This window comes from Papio anubis, chromosome 19 (genome assembly GCF_008728515.1).
Source record: "Papio anubis isolate 15944 chromosome 19, Panubis1.0, whole genome shotgun sequence".
NCBI classification, from domain to species: domain Eukaryota; kingdom Metazoa; phylum Chordata; class Mammalia; order Primates; family Cercopithecidae; genus Papio; species Papio anubis.
The window spans coordinates 52146944-52167042 of NC_044994.1; the positions used below are offsets into that span (position 1 = coordinate 52146944).

A 20099-nucleotide genomic window follows, 5' to 3' on the forward strand; every position below is an offset into this window, starting at 1 on the left:
TTGGGTTTTTTATAGGCAATCAAATCTGTTTCCCCTCAGCTCTGCCCCTGCAGCAGGAATGCAGTCACAGACAACATGTAAGGAAGTAGATGTGGCTATGTTCCAATAAAACTTTATTTACAAGAACAGGCAGCAGCCAGACTCAGCTAATGAGTTGGTTTTGCCAACCTCCAAGAAAGAGGACAACTCCATCAGAACATCCCACAAAAGGCAGGCACGGCTACGGAGGACCCATTGACAACAGCTGTTGACCAAAGCCCATCTGCACATGAAGCTGCTGTACACAAGCTCCAGAGGACTTTCACTCCCCCATCAGATGCTGACACCTATCTGAATGCACTAGAAGTCAACATACCACCACTGGGAAAGCAGACAGAACACCACGTTCACTTTTCATAAGCCTGATAGCAAGTCTAGGATGTTTTCACAAACCTGTAAATAACCTGGTTTGGCTGGCAATTTCTTCCAAACGTTGACTCTATGAATGTGGTGACCAGGGTTACCAAAACATGAAGGGGTGGTGGGAGGAAAAGGCAAGGAAGAGGAGGTTATCCTCAATATAACTTCTGCTTTTGAATCTTTCCAAACCCTCATGATTACTCCCAAAGAAGTGAACGTGCATGCTACAATTTTACAATTATATTATCAAATAAGCAGATCCACTTCAATTGAATCAGAAAAAGCGTTAACTTAAATAGGATGGGGCATGATTTCTGAAGGCACTATAGTTGACTGAATTTTCTAATACTTAATGAAACAAGGAAGTATATTTTGTACTATACATACATAGAGCAGAAATTTTAATCACCCTATAAAACATTCATGTTAGTGGCTTATTTCACTGCAGAACATGAAGGGTTTTGAGTTTTATTAAATCTTAGGTGAGTAACTATTTGAACAATGAATTATTTTCTTGGGTACCTGGTAATTGCTAGTTTGCAATATATTTTAAGTAGAAGGGGGTTAATTTACCTTCCACAGAGCCACTGCTTTAAATTGGCCTTAAAGGAAGAATTTAAGGACGCCACTCTGAGGACATGAATTCCAGGTCATTAGCTTCAGTTCTTGATGGCCAGAAACAACATCTGGGCCTAATTATTTGTATGTGCATCTAGCGGGCAATTGCTTGGCTAATTAATATATTTTAAGAGGTCAGCATTTTTAGTGATAGAGTTGTAAACACAAGACTTATTATTTTGTCTAAAGAGCAAATGCTAATTTTGCAGGCTTCCTGTACGATAGAGACTTCTCGGTATTATTTTATACTAATAGGACCACAACCATTGGTTACAGAATGTAGAGAGGGTCAAGAACATCTATGTTGGGGTGCTTCAGCACCCAGAGACCATCATTGTAATCTGCCATTAGCTAAGCCCAGAAACCCCAACGGGCAGAAAAAACTTACTGCTAAGAAGATGAATATAAGGTCTCAGATACAGTTCACTGGCTTCATGAATTCATCCCCTGGGAGCAATGGAACGGACAGGCCAGGACCCCAGAATGTCTCCACCCTTTGTCTTTCACAGCCTAAGATTCTGCCTTGAGCCTTCCATTTCCTTGGTCTCTTCATCTCTAAAAGTCCTTTGTAAAAATTAAATTACCCTGAAAGCCACAAATTGCATGCATATGCTACAACAAATGGTTTCAGATTTACTCATGCTACCTAGCAAAGCATCCAGCCAGTGAGACCTAGGACAGATGCGTGTGAGGGTAGAGAAGGTGTCAGAGCTTCAAGGCATGCCCAGGACAGAGAGGTGGTTCCACGGTGTGAAATGTTGAACAGCCAGGGAATGCCAAGGACATGACTAGACTAAAAATCACACAGTTAAAGGGAGAAGGGAGGAGAGTAGAGATCCCAAAGACCAACGTCCTTGCCTCCATTTGTATCCAACCCTGATAGTGCAGGGCCCTATGCAGTTTTCTTTGCACACAGTGCACCCAAACCTCAGAGTCCCGGCGAGCTTTTAAAAAAGAGGGTTGCTTTCATTCATTCTTGAGTTTTAAGATCGTTGAGGACACCATTCTTTAGGCCCAACAACTAAGAAAAACTCTGATGAAGGGAAAGACAGATACATTAGGCCAGGCATGGTGGCTCGCGCCTATAATCCCAGCACTTTGGGAGGCTGAGGCGGGCAGATCACCTGAGGCCGGGAGTTTGAGACCAGCTTGGCCAACATGATGAAACCACCTCTCTATTGAAAAAACAAAATTAGCTAGGCATGGTGGCATGTGCCTGTAATCTCAGCTACTCAAGAGGCTGAGCCAGGAGAAATCGCTTGAACCTGGGAGGTGGAGGTTGCAGTGAGCCCAGATCGTGCCACTGCACTCCAGCCTAGGCAACAACAACAACAACAAAAAGAAACAGATACATTAAAGGCTCTTGATAACTTGATTGTAAGAAGGCCACATTATAGCCACTGGAGGCAGCACACTGGAGTAGCAGGCCAAGAGTGTGGGCCGTGGAGGCAGAGGGCCCAATTTTGGAACTACTCTGACACTTACAAGCTATGTGACCTTGGGCAGGGTGTATTCACCTCTTGTGTCCGTTTATGCATCTGTAAAAGATAGACAGCAATATGACTTGACTCATATGGCTACTGTGAGGATTAAATGAGCAAATACATGTAGAGACCATTCAATGGTACCTGGCACATAAGCACTCAATAAACATTACAGGGCACAGTGGCTCACACTTTGGGGAGGCTGAGGCAGGAGGATCCCTTGAGGCCAGGAGTTTGAGACCAGCCTGGGCAACACAGCAAGACCCTGTCTCCAAAAAAAAAAAATTAAGTTAGCTGCTGTGGTGGCATGCACTTGAGGTCCCAGCTGCTCAGGAGGCTGAGGTAGACAGATTGCTCTAGCCCAAGAGCTCAAGGCTGCAGTGAGCTGTGATTGTGCCACTACACTACAACCCGGGTGACAGAGCAAGGCCCTACCTCTAAAAATAATGTTTAAAAAGTTATCAGATATTGGCAGGGCACAGTGGCTCATGCTTGTAATCCCAGCACTTTGGGAGGCCGAGAGGGGCAGATCACAAGGTCAAGATATAGAGACCACCCTTGCCAACACGGTGAAACCCCGTCTCTACTAAAAATACAAAAACTAGCTGAGTGTGCCGGCACACGCCTATAGTCCCAGCTACTTGGGAGTCCGAGGCAGGAGAATCCCTTGAACCCGGGAGGTGGAGGTTGCAGTGAACCCAGATCGCACCACTGCACTCCAGTCTGGGCGACAGAGCAAGACTCTGTCACAAAAAAAAAAAAAAAAAAAAAAAAAAAGTTACCAGATATTATCTTCATTGTATATAAGTCATCATGTTCCATGAAATGAGATGTGATGCTGGGAGTTCTATAATCAGAAAGGCTCAACCAATCTCCATTTCCATCAGCACCACATCCCCACAAATAACATTGAAAATGGAAAAGAAAAGCAAGCAGAGCCCGTACATGCCACGCGTTCCTTTGCACGACTTCCGTACACATTATGTGTAAGTTGCTGGGGGTCATGATATAATGACTACAAGTACTTTGCCCTCCTTGGAGAAACGTTCCATGTAAGTACTGAGGATTATGTTACTGGAGAAATCGTATAAGGAAATGGGGCCTCCCACACTGAAGTCGAGGCACATTCCATAAACTTAATACATTAAAAGAATTTACATGACTTTTTTTTCAAACAGGAACCAATTTAAAATGTTAGGAGCCAATACAGACATTGACATCCAACAATACAGGTATCTTACATTGTTTTCAGACAACCAACTAATTCTTAGAAGTGCTTTATGCACGCTCTCGGGCATGATAAGGTGGGGAGGTGGGCAGACAGAAATCTTCTCCCTGTTATTTCTAAGAGCTTCCAAGAAGTGATTCGGTTGCACTTACAGCAATTTTAATTCATGGCATGCCAAACTGAAAGAAAGAACAACATCATGAAACAAAATCCATCACATCTTCAAAGCTATCTAATGTACAGTCAGAAAAAAGAATCATGCCAGCGATGTGTCTGACCACAATTTCAGGATTTCTAGAGAGCTTCGGTCTCAGGGAAGCACAGCTGAGCCTGATGACAGTGCCCAGTGACACGTAGCTATGTTATACGTATGTAGAGGAAATAATAAAGTCCATCCCGAACCGACTGAAGCAAGAACTTTTCCCACTGCCAGCAATGAGCTGCGTGATCAAACACATGGATGAAAGCTTCCTGGACCCCTGTTTGCTCATCTGTAAAATGAGGGAGTGGACAGACAAAACAGAGCTCAGAGGTCCCCCCTCCCAGTCCTAAGTTTGTGTCACTGATTCCCTTTATCCCTAGGACCTCCCTATGCAATGCTTTCCTTTTCTCTCTCTAGCTGTGCCCCTAAAGCCGGGTCACAGACAATGCGTGAGTTTGTTGCAGCTCATGTGTAGTTCTCCAGACACACTTCAGTGGCCTCACTAGGGCTCAGGACCCCCTGCATACAATTGTATAGTTTTGCCCCGTACGTGGGCACCCAGCTGAGAGTGCCAGAAGGGGCTGAAATCCAGCCTGCACTCCCTCTATCAGCCTAAAGGAAGGGATATCTTTTCCCAGTTGAAAAATAAAGCATCATACACAGTAGCTACAAGCCTATCTGGAAACATGAACCTTTTTACAAACACAGAAAGTATAAAAATAAGTAAGCAAATGGTCATTTAGTCCAACATGTAAGTTCTACGATTTAAATGCCCTTTAAATAGAGGCTGATTCCTTATAGCATCCCAATCTTCCCATTTTACACGGATCGGTCTCGCTTACCAAGGAAAAAGAGTTTCATACTTCGTTCTCGGTACACGGTATTCCAATTCCTAAACACCAACTTTAGTTGCTCTTTTCAGAATATTCCCCTTGTGATATTCTGGGTATGTTTGACTAGAGAGCAAAGCCTTTTTGAGCCTAAGTTTAAGCATTTGTTGTAAACAAAATACTTGGACCACACTATAAATACTGCCCAAGTTCTCAGCTTTGACATCTGTATGTGTGCTTTTTACTGCTTCCCTGATAGAGGGATTTATAGACAGTACTGCCTACCTAAGTCAAACATCCTGTTCCCATTTTCTGCCTCAAACAAAAGCCCAGCACATTTTTTTTTTCCAAACATGATACGAAGTAATTCAAAAATACCTTCTGAAATGCTTAGAAAATGTGATTCACGGAAGCAATCAGCAGGAACTCTTCTCTCATTGGAATAACTATAATTCCGTGGTCAAAAGGTCAACCACATATTTACAAATGTCCCTTTTTTGTCCAGACATACCAATACCTGGCAGACTGTGGGACGAAGGGAAAATGTATAAAGAAAGACATCTTTGTAAACTATTTCCTCCCATGACTATTCAATGGTCATGGACGGGGAGGTGTTTTTCGTTTTTGTTTTTTTAAATGTGTATTTTTTTCCTCCCCTTGGCCAACGCATTTTCCCTGGAGATAGTCCAACAATATAGAGCTAACATACTTCCATTGTGGAATTCATCTGGAAAATTTTGCAACTTAAGAAAACATCTCAGCCATCTGAGAGGCGTCTCTATGGATCTGCAGACTGGAGACCAACAACACAGTAAATATTTTTGGTCTAGCACAAAAGGAGTTTGGTAATTTGTGCAACTGAGCTTATTTGTTTACAAGAATTCACTGAAGAAGCTGGGACACTGTTCACATGCATTTGGTCTGGGGGTTAAGAATCCAGAGGGCCAAATATACACAGTGCCTGAGTCAGAATAAGGGTTCAATAAATATTTGTGGAACATATGAGTTTTGAGTTTTATATTCATTAGCTGACTGTTCTGATGCCAGACATTTAATTCTTGGAGCTTTAACTTCCATAGTTAATGAAGTGGGGTGAGAACAAATCAATCCTCATTACTCAGGTAGTTACATTCTAGAAGGTGACCTCCAAAACTGAGTTGGCAAATACTGAGTCATTGTTCCTGGGGAAACACAGCATGAGGTTCCCATAAGCCTCTGGCCACAATATTCTCAACCAATCAATACATAACCTTGTTTTATGTATATTTCTGTTTAAAGACACCTCATTTAATAGATTCTGCTGGCCCGGCATGGTGGTTCATGCCTGTAATCCAAGCACTTTGGGAGGCTGAGGCGGGAGGATGACTTGAGGCCAGGAGTTCCAGACCAGTCTGACCACCATGGTGAAACCCTGTCCCTACTAAAAGACAAAAATTAGCCGGGCACAATGGTGCACACCTATATTCCCAGCTACTTGGGAGGCTGAGGCAGGAGAGTCGCTTGAACCCAGGAAGTAGAAGTTGCAGTGAGCTGAGATGGCCCCACTGTACTCTAGCTGGGGCAACAGAGTGAGACTCTGTCTTTAAAAAAAATAAATAACTGATTCATCCATGTTGAAGTTACAACCAGCAGCATTGTAACTCATGCTTCAACAGAGCTTATCTGGCACATGCACTTTCTCACAAGGCACATCACAGCCTTCTTGCATTTAGGAGCACTAGACATCTCCTCAGCACTGCTCTTGGGGACCATTTCAAAACAGTGAAATCACCACCAACAACAAAAACACAAGACAGAGCTGCACAGACTGCAGAAGGGTTCTTGTTTACTGTACAACAGCTGACACCAGAAGATAGTCCCATTCTGAGACCTCAGCTGGGAACGTGCATAGTGGGACACTCATTTTTCACAGCTCTGGATGTGTCCTTGAATGACCATGAACGTGCTGTATTGATTTGGAGATTACACACAGATTTCAGTGAGTAGGTAAATCTACAAATTTACTATGTATATTACAATGTGGATTACATTATTTGTACTCTACAAATAGAGACCAGCTATACTTTGTCATTCCCTAAATATTTATTCCCTCCTCAATGCCAGCGCCATGGTAGGAAGGTGACCAAAACACACAGGCTCCTTCCTTACTGCAGTGATAGCCTAGAGGAGGGAAAATTACACAAAAAGTCATCCAAATGTATAATTACAATATGGGATTACTGCATGATGTAGAAGCCACAGGAATGCATCGAAGGAGGCCATGATCTAACAGCAGGTTCAGGGAGACCATGAGAGCTAAGCCCAGTCATAACGTACAGGCGGGAGTTAGCCAGGTGGAGAGGAGGGCATGCCGGCTGGCAGAACAGATGCAAATGCTCTAAAGCGAGTTTATAGGTAATTCATCCAGGTAATACAGAAAAAAGTGCTTTATGCATTCTAAAATCCTCTGCAAACGTACGTTTCTTGGTGTACACCTGTAGTCCCAGCTATTTGGGAGGCAGGAGGATGAGTTCAAGCCCAGCCTGGGCAAAACATCAAGACCCTGTCTCAAAAAAATAAACATATATAAGTTGCTATCACAAAGGCTCACAATAGGAAAACAAAACCTAGAGAATGATTCCAAGTTCAATGTGCTTCATTTTTTTTTAAAGTAAAATATAATTCAAAAAATGACTTTAACAAAGATTTACTGAATATTTCCCATGTGCTAGGAACCAGGTTTGGTGCTAGGGATAGGAAGAAGGATAAGATACTTTTCTTACTATCATGGAGCAATTGCTGGGAGAAGAAGATCCTAGTGGGAAGTAGACTGTGTGCAAGCTTTTGTAAAAGCAATGCCACTCAGAGAGGAGAAAACTAGTGGTTTTTCTTTAGAGTGGCTGTGAAAGATGCACACAGCAGGTAATATCTGAGCTTTAGTAATGAAGGTGTGAACTTCCCGAAATAGTGGGAAGGGCATTCCAACAGAAGACAGAACATCAAGTGAACATATGTCCTGATTTGCCTGAGACAGTACCAGTGTTTATTTTATCAATGCGATTATGAATAGTGCCCCTTTCATTTTTAAAATCATCCTGATTTGGATGACAAATTCTTCGTGGATGCTGCAGAGTTCTGTGAGCCTGGGCCTTGAGAGCAGGGAGGACGGAAGAGATGTACTTATGGATTGATGTCAGTGGGTGGACCAAGCCAGGAGGATGTCTCTGCAAGCAGAGTCAAGCAGAGCTGAGTACGTTTGGGTGATGGTCTCAGGAAGACAACTTTCAGCAACATGAGAGTCAGAAGGAAGACAATTGAGAATCTGAGACCAGAGGGCATTATTCAGGACAAGAGATAAGCTGAGTGGCAGCAGGGATGTACAGGAGTTCCAGTTCATGAGACTGTCATGAGGCAGAAGTGATGGGATTTGGTAATCAATTACATGAACATGGAGGAGCATGAAAAGGCAGGGTAGATGCGGATAATTCCCAAGATTCCAGTTTGGGAGGCTGGGAAGTTGGTGAAGTCACTAATCAAGATCTAAAACACAAAGGTGGAGGAGAAACAACAGCAGGAGAAATAAATTCTTCTTTGAATGTATTGTTTGTGGAGCCTGCACAGCATGTTCAGGCTGCACTAACAAAAATACCATAAACTGGGTAACTTATAAGGAACACAAGTTGATTTCTCACAGTTTTGAAGACTGAGAAGTCGGTGATTAGGATGCCAATATGATTGGGTTCCGGTGAGGACCCTCTCCCAGGTTGTGGGCTGCTGAGTTCTCCTTATATCTTCACATGGAAGGACAAGGCAGCCCTATGGGGCTTTTATAAGGGCACAAATCCCATTCATGAGGGCTCCACCCTCATGACCTAATCACCTCCCACAGACCCCACCTAATCCCATCAACCTTAGAGGTTAGGTTTCAACATATAAGTTTTGGGGAGACACAAACACTCAGACCATAGCAAAGGCCTCCAAAGAGAGAAGTGCAGCAGGTGACTGACATCAGAGAGAAAGGACAGTCCATACGTATGTGGCAGCTGAGGATAAAGTAAATGGGAACAAAAGAGATTGCTGTGGGAGAGAAGGGGCATAGACAGAGGAGAGACACACTGTGAGAATCCTGAGCATGACCCAACCTACTGCAAGACATCCACAATAAACATGCAGCCCTAAATAAAAACAATAGGCCTACCACACATACGCGTAAGTAGCTTCAACATAAACCCTTTAGTCATGTCTGCTCCCAGCCCTTTAAACCAGGCTGCTACAATTAAGCACCTCATCCTACTGAGGAACTGCTTACCCTCTACCCATCTGTCTCAGGAAGATGACTTTCAGCAACATGAGATTCAGAAGGAAGACAATTTAGAGGCTGAGACTAGAGGGCATTATGCAAGGCAAGAGAAAAGTCGAGTGGCAGTAGAGATGGCCAGAAGAGATCCAATTCATGAGACTGTCTCATTCTTGGGCACTATTAATAATCACATTTACAAAATAGGCAAATGCTGGCACTGTCCCAGGCAAATCAGGACAATACTGAAGAGGTGAGCTGAGGCAGAAGCAAAGTGAAAGACTGATCAACAGGCAGAGGAGGATTCATCTTCATCGCCCTCCCCTCTTAGGAGTTGCATTTTCTTGTGTAAGTCTGGTAGCAAAAGGCAGCTTTGACTTCAAACAGGATCCTACTGCAATTTTTTCCTCATTGCTTGCATGTCTTCTTAGTGCATGTACAACTTCCTAAAAACCTGTGTTCGCTGTCAACCAGAGTCCACCCTGAGACAAAAGCCCACTCAAGAGGATGCAGGCAAAAGTCTATTTATGAGCTAATAACTGCAACTTTAGGCGACAGAGAAAATTCCCTGTCTCAGCATTTTTATCCTGATTTTACTGTTAACGGTCCAGAAGGTGTGTTGACTTCAGCTCTGTTCATTCACACTAAAGGTCTCTGGTGATTAACAGCTGGCTAGATGGTTGGGAATTGTGGTAGAAGGAATCCACAGGAATTTTTTATCCCATTTAAAATAAGTGTTGGGTAATCATTGTTGAGTTTACTAAATGAAACAATTTAATGGGAAAATTCTTCAGAAAGTAGGCGTATACCACATCATTTTAACCACCAATTTATCTGGCTGTTCATATGTTATAGATCCAACTGCAACATCTCACTGCTCCCGGAAACAACTGGGTATGACTTCACTGCATGTGGACAAGAGGAAAATGTGCTTTTCTTCTGAAAGCAAAGTAAAAGCCTCTAACATCAGGAAGCACTGCACTCAACAGCAGCACTGTTTACAGCTCTGAGGTGATGGATGGACCCCAGGCCACGCTCCTCCTGGGTAAGCATTTCCCACTAAACAGCACACTGCTCACCAACAGCAGAGAAAGTGGGTCTAGCGCATCTGTGTTTGCTTTGCAGCCATTACTGTCAGCTGAGAAACTTGGCTTTAACCAAGCAGAAACACTGTGGGGGCCAAGTTAATTCATCAGTTCACCCACATGTATAGAATACATCATGTACAAAACACTGTTGTGGACAACTCTGGGAACAGGGAGTGAATGATTCAGTCTACCCACGGAGAGATTCTATATTAGTCTGTTTTCGTGCTACTGATAAAGACATACCCGAGACTCAGTAGTTTACAAAAGAAAGAGTTTAATGGACTTACAGTTCCACATGGCTGGGGAGGCTTCATAATCACAGCAAAAGGTGAGGAGGAGCAAGTCATGTCTTACATGGATGACAGCAGGCAAAGACGGAGTTTGTGATAGGAAGCTCCTGTTTTTAAAACCATCGGATCTCATGAGACTTATTCATTTTCATGAGAACAGCATGGGAAAGACCCACCCCTACGATTCAATTACCTCCCACCAGATTCCTCCCTGGTATGTGGGAATTGCGGGAGTTACAATTCAGGATGAGATTTGGGTGGGGACACAGCCAAACCATATCAGACTCCAATCCTGTCACAGCCGGCAAAAGCACTGAAACTTCAATGGCTTGTCGGTGAAAGTTCCATTTTTGTGAAAACCAGGAGCAAATGACATTCTACATAAGGATACAGCTTGGCAGCATGAGCCAGCAGCTGTGATCACGCAGGAGGAAAGGTGTCACTCAGGGCCTGTGGAAACTGCCATATCATCCATATGGAGAGGGTTTGCTGCTACCATGAACGTTTCAGCAAAGCTACAAGCCACTTTTTTCTTTTTTCTTTTTTTTTTTTTTTTTTTGAGGTCGGGGGGCACAACATTGTGAATGTATACAAGGCACATTTTTAAAGTTACAAGGAGACTGGTCACGGTGGCTCATGCCTGTAATCCCAGCACTTTGGGAAGACGAGGTGGGTGGATCATGAGATCAGGGGACCGAGATCATCCAGGCTAACACGGTGAAACCCCATCTCTACTAAAAACACAAAAAACTAGCTGGGCGAGGTGGTGGGCGCCTGTAGTCCCAGCTACTCGGGAGGCTGAGGCAGGAGAATGGCATGAACCTGGGAGACGGAGCTTGCAGTGAGCTGAGATCCGGCCACTGCACTCCAGTCTGGGCGACAGAGCGAGACTCTGTCTCAAAAAAAAAAAAAAGTACAAAAATTAGCTGGGTGTGGTGGTGCGTGCCTGTAGTCCCAGCTATCCGGGAGGCTGAGGCAGGAGAATTGCTTGAACCCGGGAGGTGGAGGTTGCAGTGAGCCAAGATCGTGTCACTGCACTGCAGCCTGGGCGACACAGCAAGACTCTGTCTCAAAAAATAAAGTTACAAGAGGCCAGGCTCAGTGGTTGATGCCCATAATCCCAGTGCTTTGGGAGCCCAAGGTGGGAGGATTGCTTTAGGCTAGGAGTTTGAGACCAGCCTGGGCAACATAGTGAAACCCTGTCCCTACAACAAAAATAGCCAGGCCTGGTGGCATATGTCTATAGTCCCAGCTACCCAGAAGGCTGAGGTGGGAGGATCATTTAAGCCCAGGAATTCAAGGCTGCAGTGAGCCATGACTGTGCCATTGCAATCCAGCCTGTTGACAGAAAGAAACATCGACTCAAAACATTAAAACAAAAACAAAGTTACAGGGCACATTTTTCTATTTCATAAGGAATGTATGCTGCAGAAAAATTCGAAACTGCAGATATATTTCTCCAGGGCCAAGGAGGAAAGTTTTGTGATGGAGTTTACAAAGGTGTGCACAGGGGTAAGAATGCCAACCCAGGACATGAAGCACTGAGGGGCTGGCAACAGCAGGAAGCTGCTACCCCATCACCTGAAGGGGCAAGGGGAAAGAGCCGGTGCAGAAAGGCAATGAGATGTGAGGGTAAAGTCATAAGAGGGACACTGACAGGGACTGTGGCCCTTCCTAGAGGCACGCAGCCAATACCAACCCACTGCTCTGGAGAAAGCTGAAGAGGAAATACGCCAGCCTCTCTCCCCTCATCCCCTGATGAGCTGCTGGGTGTGTCACTGGCTTACCCAACAGAAAGCCAGATGGCACTCAATTCATTCCACAGAGTCAGGCTACAGAACGCAGGACACAGAGCAGCACAGGAAAGAATGGGGAGTGGGTGTAGAGTGGCAGAGAATATGCAGCACAACAGGAAATGATAATTTTCCCTGTTCATCTGCAAGAACTCCACTACCTAAACACAGAAACTTTGGCTCATGGAGTCACTGAATATTTCTGTAAAACTCGATAAAAATTTAGGTGTTATGATGAACACAGGGAGGGGAACATCACACACCAGGGCACGTTGCGGGGTGCAAGGCTAGGAGAGGGATAGCATTAGGAGAAATACGTAAATATAGATAACGGGTTGATGGGTGCAGCAAACCACCATGGCACGTGTACACCTATGGAACAAACCTGCACATTCTGCACATGTATCCCAGAACTTAAAGTATTAAAAAAAAAAAATTAGCTGGGCATGGTGGCTCACGTCTGTAATCCCAACACTTTGGGAGGTGGAGGTGGGTGGATTACGAGGTCAGGAGTTCAAGACCAGCCTGGCCAAGATGGTGAAACCCAGTCTGTACGAATAATACAAAAATTAGCCAGGCATGGTGGTGGGCGCCTGTAATCTCAGCTACTCGGGGGGCTGAGGCAGAGAATTCCTTTCGCCCAGGAGGCAGAGGTTGCAGTGAGCCGAGATCACGCCACTGCACTCCAGCCTGGGTGACAAAGAGAGACTTCATCTCAAAATAATAATAATAGTAATAATAATAATTAGGTGTTACATATATACATGCTTTATAAAAATGAGTATATATTTCATATGTAACCTGTTTTATTCACATAATATATCAAAAGCATTTTCACCTCAGAAAAATATTCATTGACGTAGCTTCCATTCTATGGATAGACCCAAAATTATACTCTTACCATTGCACATTTAGGTTTTGTTCAGTTTTTTATATTAAAAACAAAAGTGAGATTAAGCAGCCTCAAATGATGCCTCTTTGCACATCCTTAATTTCCCTAGGATAAGTTTCTAGACATGGATTTCTCACGTGGATTTCTCACATGGCTAAGGCCGCCTGTGTGCATAGCTAGCTTACTGGGCACTTTGTAAGTATGATATATCCAGGCAGTCACTGTGCTGGATGGCGATTTTTCCGTAAGTCTTTTTTTGTTGTTTGTTTGCTTTTGTTTTTGAGATGGAGTCTTGCTCTGTCGCTCAGGCTGGAGTACAGTGATGTGATCTTGGCTCACAGCAACCTCCACCTCCCAGATTCAAGCAATTCTCCCACCTCAGCCTCCCGAGTAGCTGGGATTACAGACACACACCACCACACCTGGCTAATTTTCGTATTTTTAAGTAGAGAGAGGGTTTTACTATGTTGGCCAGGCTGGTCTCAAACTCCTGACCTCAAGAGATCCACCTGCCTCAGCCTCCCAAAGTGCTGGGATTACAGACATAAGCCACCTTGCCCGGCCAACGTAAGTCACTTATAAAGATGAAGTATTGCCTTTTTAGCTGCACTTTGTTATTTTCCAATATGGTATTGCCAGTCTTCTCCACCAGCCTGCCCCTCTAGCTCCCATAACCCCTCACAGATATTGTTTATAAACATTAAAAGATTTGGACAATATTCCTGAATAACAAGGCTCCATGCTAGCTATGCCCCGCTACAGGCTGATACTGCCTGTGTCCAACCTACTCCCACCAGCCATCTCGTTTTCCTTTCCCTGGAAAGAGGGTTCTGACCAACAGCTCCTTGGCTTCCTCCTTGAATCAACAGGACATCCTGGCTGTGACCATAGCACTGGAAGGTGAGGACCAGGGAACATCTATGGCTGAGAGGAAAGCTGGAGTCAAGAGAGGCACTATTGGGGAATATGTGGGCATCACTCCTGAGGGCCCATGTGCACCTACGTGGCTCCAGGCTGTCCCTGTGGCTGCAAGAAAGCTGCTTTCAAGCCCAGGTCTCCAGGCTTAGACTGGAGGAGCACCTGCGGTACCCTTGTGCTCTCAACCCGGACATCATGAAGTGCTGGAGATGACTTCAGGTTCCCTCATATCTCTCCCCAAACTTCCGGCAGGGCACTGGAGTTAGGGTGGTACAATGAGAAGTACTTGAACAGGGGGTCAGTCCCACCTTTCAGCTGCAGGACCTAGGATAAATTAACTACGTCTGGCTTGCATTTCTATGGGAAATGATTACTAACACTGGGGGATTGTTGTGTAAATGTACCCAGCACAGTGGGTAGCACAGAACAGGCACTCAAAAAAATGGCATCCATGATGATTACTGATGCTGCATTTGTCTGAATATTTGGCTGCTACAAAGTAATAGCGACTTCAGATAGATGTTTTTCTCGTGTAAAGAGCACAGGGCTGATGCAGTCATGGACCTCTGCTTCTTGCCTTACCATCTTCAATATGTGCTTCTATTTTAGTTCCCATAACATGTCTGTATTTCAGAAAGCAGGAGGGGGTGGGGGAAGGGCAGAAAAGAAGCACGTGCCTTATTACATAGGTGGCAAAACTCAGAAGTAAAACTTCTGAGTGAAAATTATAGTAAAAGTGAAAAATTATAATAAAAACTTGTGGTTTTCATTACAATTTTTTTATCCCACAAACTAAAGAAATGAACACTCTTGCAGGAATGATTTGGGGAAGAAAAGTCAATATATAAATGGTTAACTAATTCGTTCCTCTTCAAGGTGGGAGAAGGAATAAGAAAGCGGGATGGCAAATGTCTGAGAAGAGGCATGGGCTTACGATCAACAGGATGTTCCTAAGGGAAGGCATGTGAGCCTGGAAATATGACCAGCTTCTTTCATAATGAGGATTTGTCTCATGATCAAGCATGTATGTGCCCAATAATAGGACGGACCATCTCTTATACAACTCCTGCCATGTAACCACGTTCATACAAAAATTTCAAAGTGGACTGGTCTATCTCTTCCTTAGCAAGTGATTCTATATCTTACACCAAGGACTCCATTATCCTAAATAATTTTCAATCCTACCAGGTATGGTGGCTTACACCTGTAATCCCAGAACTTTGGGAGGCTGAGGTGGGAGGATCACCTGAGGTCAGGAGTTTGAGACCAGCCTGGCCAACATGGTGAAATGCCATCTCTGCCAAAAAAACAAAAATTAGCCAGGTGTGGTGGCTAGCACCTGTAACCCCAGCTACTTGGGAGGCTGAACCAGGATAATCACTGGGAGGCAGAGTTTTCAGTGAGTCCAGATCATGCCACTGCCCTCCAGCATGGGCAAAAAAAATGAAACTGTGTCTCAAAATAATTTTCAATTCTATAACTCCATTGTACAAGGCATTGTAGAAGTTCATCAAAATCTAAACCCATGATTGACGTTCAAAGCTATGCCACAATTTGGCCTCAAGCAAAGCTCTGCAAAGGGCAGTTGAATATACTTTAATGATCATATTAAGGGACACTTCTTGTTTAAATATCACTGGGTTTGGGGAAAGGGGCAGTAGCTGCTGACAGGTCCTGAAGGCTAGGGAAACCATTCGAGTACCCTACATTAAGAAGCGACCAGTGGTGGCCAGGTGTGGTGGCTCATACCTGTAATCCCAGCACTTTGGGAGGCCAAGATAGGCAGATCACTTGAGCTAAGGGGTGTGAGGGACCAACCTGGGCAACAGGGCAAAACCCCATCTCTACAAAAAATACAAAAATTAGCCAGGTATGGTGGCGTCTATAGTCCCAGCTGCTTGGGAGGCTGAAGTGGGAAGATTGCTTGACCCCAGGAGGTTGAGGCTGTAGTGAGCCATGATTGCACCATTGCATTCCAGCCTGGGCGACAGAGTGAGACCCTCCATCTCAGGAAAAAAAAAAAGAAAGAAAAGAAAAAGAAAAAGAAAAAAGAAGTGACTGACTTCTTCAGTCACTGACAGGGAGGAGACAGTCTTCAGCAAGAAAAGTGATAGGACATAGGTTTCCTTAATGGCATTTCCAAAGACCAGCAGCTGTGGGATGAACAGAGCTGAGTAGGAAGAGATAAGGCAGGAGGGTGGTCACTTGGAACAAGTGTGTCGAGTGAGGGATGAGGTGATACAAGCCTGAACACAAGCAGTGAAGGGAAGGGGAAAGGCATGCTCAAAGGCTGCTATGTGTCAGATTAGATAAAAGGATGGTGGGAAGGTTAAAAAAAAAAAGGGGGGGGGGAGAATCAGTATTTACTCCTAGAGAGCGGGTTTAATGAGCTAGAAAAACACTGGCTCTAATGGCAATAACAAGAAAGTTGGCAGGACACTAGTTTGCAGATAAACATACAGATGACAAATTCAGCTAAGGAAAAGCTTCAAAATCCCTCAACAGGACAGAAGAAAGGATCAAAGATTTCAGCCATGGATGTGGAGACTGTCCATTCACATAGAATTCTATGTACATTAACATAGGTACAATCAGAGTAGAACTTGGGGCTGCAGGCTCTAAACTATTATGAACAGGAATGAAAAGGGAATAAAATATAATAAAAATGTGGTTGGAGTAGCTGCTTGGAAAATCAAAGTAGTATCATGAGACCAGAAGTCAAGACAGAAAGATGACACATGAAGGAGGATCAGATCCATGGGGTGGTGGGTACAGACCACCAGTGCAGATGACAGTGGTAGGTGGTAACTTGTCTGCAAAAATCAACAATCCTCCCATTCCTGTGCACAAGCTGCTGCTGTCCCAAATCTAGACTGGCTGGCCCCATCACCTGCTTTGATCAGTATTATGCAATGAAAGCAGCCTGTGCTAGCTCCAGTTTTCAGTAATTTAGGACTCAAAAGCTACCTCAGACTGCTTCTGTCTCTGCACTTGGAATGCTTATACACCATAAACAGATGCCCTGCCTTGACTACTGATTGATAAGGGACCAAGTGGAGAGGTCAGCTGGAGGAGAACTGAAGTATTTCTGCTGGCATCGAGCACCCAGACCTCAGACACATGAGTGAGGCCCTCTGAGCTCCTCCAGTGCCAACTGAACCACTGCAGCCTGCACCATCTGGAACCAAGCCAAACCTTCTCTATTGAGCCTTGCCCAAATCACAGACCCATAGAATTGTGAGCAAGAGAGTAATTGTTTTAAGCTACTCAGTGTTGGGGTGGTTTGTTATGCTGTAACAGATGAAGAATACAAGAATAAAACTGTATAAGTGGGAACTAAACTATGAGGATGCAAAGCCATAATACTCTGGGGACTGGGGCAGGGGGAAGGGTGGGAAGGACTGAGGGATAAAAGGCTACAAATTGGATTCAGTGTATATTGTTCGGGTAGATGGGTGCACCAAAATCCCACAAATCACCACTAAAGAACTTACTCACGTAACCACCTACCACCTGCTGTTCCCCCAAAAACCTATGGAAATTTTAAAAAAATTTAAGACTAAGAAATAATCAAAAATCAACTGGATGGATTAGAGACTTAAATGTTAGACCTAATACCATAAAAATCCTAGAGGAAAACCTAGGTAGTACCATTCAGGACATAGGCATGGGCAAAGACTTCATGTCTAAAACACCAAAAAGCAACGTGACAGCAAAAGCCAAAATTGACAAATGGGATCTCATTAAACTAAGAGCTTCTGCACAGCAAAAGAGCTACCATCAGAGTGAACAGAGAGGCCACAAAATGGGAAAAATTTTTTGCAATCTACTCTCATCCTGACAAGGGCTAATATCCAGAACCTACAAGAACTCAAACAAATTTACAAGAAAAACAAACAACCCCACATCAAAAAAGTGGGCAAAGGATATGAACAGACAGTTCTCAAAGAAGACATTCATACAGCCAACAGACACATGAAAAATGCTCTCACATCATCACTGGCCATCAGAGAAATGCAAATCAAAACCACAATGAGATACCATCTCGCAGTTAGAATGGCAATCATCAAAGGTCAGGAAACAACAGGTGCTGGAGGGATGTGGAGAAATAGGAACACTTTTACACTGTTGGTGGGATTGTAAAACTAGTTCAACCATTAGCGGGAAAACAGTATGGCGATTCCCTCAGGATCTAGAACTAGATGTACCATATATTTAACCATCCCATTACTGGGATATACCCAAAGTTATAAATTAATATGCTGCTATAAAGACACATGCACGCGTATGTTTATTGCAGCACTATTACATGTAAAGACTTGGAATCAGCAAATGTCCATCAGTGACAGGTGGATTAAGAAAATGTAGCTTTATATACACCATGGAATACTATGCAGCCATAAAAAGGATGAGTTTGTGTCCTTTGTAGGGACATGGATGCAGCTGGAATCCATCATTCTTAACAAACTATCACGAGCAGAGAAACCAAACACCGCATGTTCTCACTCATAGGTGGGAACTGGTCTCAATGAGATCCGCACTTGGACTCAGGAGGGAACATCACACGGGGCCTATCATGGGGAGGGAGGGAGGGAGGGATTACATTGGGTGCCTTACCTGATGTAAATGGCCGAGTTGATGGGTGTAGCACACCAACATGGCACAAGTATACATATGTAACAAACCTGCACATTATGCACATGTACCCTACAACTTAAAGTATAATAATAATAAATTAATTTTAAAAAAAATCAACTGGAAACATGACTCCACTGCTCGTAAGTTACGTGACTGTGAGAAAGCTGCTTGACAAACCTAAGCCTTAATCATCTCTTCCGGAACATGAGGATTAAAGATAGTTTGTTGGGGCCAGGCGTAGTGGCTCATGCCTATAATTCCAGTTCTTTGGGAGGCCGAGGTGGGCAAATGGCTTCAGGTCAGGAGTTTGAGACCAGCCTGGCCAACAGGGCAAAACCCCGTCTGTACTAAAAATACAAAAATTAGCTGGGTGTGATGGCATACACCTGTAATCCCAGCTACACGGGAGGCTGAGACAGGAGAATCTCTTGAACCTGGGATATAGAAGTTGCAGTGAGCCAAGATTGCGCCACTATACTCCAGCCTGGGTGACAGAGTGAGACTCTGTCTCAAGAAATAAACAAAAATGGTTTGAGATTGTCAAGAAGATTAAAGAAGATACACATTGCTTAACACAATGCCTGGGACATAGTAAGTGCTCGGCAAATACTTCTTACAATCATTATTATTAAAAACAAGTTCATCAATAGCTCTTATTATTTTGACATACATTCCACCAATACCTAGTTTATTGAGAGTTTTTAGCAAGAAGGGGTGTTGAATTTTACTGAAGGCCTTTTTTGCATCTATAGAGATAATCATGTGGTTTTGTCATTGGTTCTGTTTATATGCTGGATTACGTTTATTGATTTGCGTATATTGAACTGGCCTTGCATCCCCAGGATGAAGCCAACTTGATCATGGTGGATAAGCTCTTGGATATGCTGCTGGATTCAGTTTGCCAGTATTTTATTGAGGATTTTCACATCGATGTTCATCAGGGATACTGGCCTGAAATTTTCTATTTTTGTTGTGTTTCTGCCAGGTTTTGGGATCAGGATGATGCTGGCCTCATAAAATGAGTTAGGGAGGAGTCCCTCATTTTCTATTGTTTGGAATAGTTTCAGAAGGAATGGTACCAGCTCCTCTTTGTACCTCTGGTAGAATTTAGCTGTGAATCCGTCTGGTCCCAGGCTCTTTTTGGTTGGTAGGCTATTAATTACTGCCTCAATTTCAGAACTTGTTATATACCCAACGGATTATAAATCATTCTACTATAAAGGCACATGCACATGTATGTTTACTGCAGCACTATTCACAATAGCAAAGACTTGGAACCAACCTAAATGCCCATCAATGACACACTGGATAAAGAAAATGTGGCACATACACACTACGAAATACTATGCAGCCATAAAAAAGGATGAGTTCATGTCCCTTGCAGGGACATGGATGAAGCTGGAAACCATCATTTTCAGCAAACTAACACAGGAACAGAAAACC

The 20099-nt window shown here is 43.8% G+C and overlaps 1 protein-coding gene across 2 annotated transcripts in view; it reads right to left on the reverse strand.

The window, feature by feature from the left end:
• Positions 1–20099, reverse strand: part of CCBE1 (collagen and calcium binding EGF domains 1) — a 286745-nt gene that overhangs the window by 240906 nt on the left and 25740 nt on the right. The window lies entirely within an intron of this gene.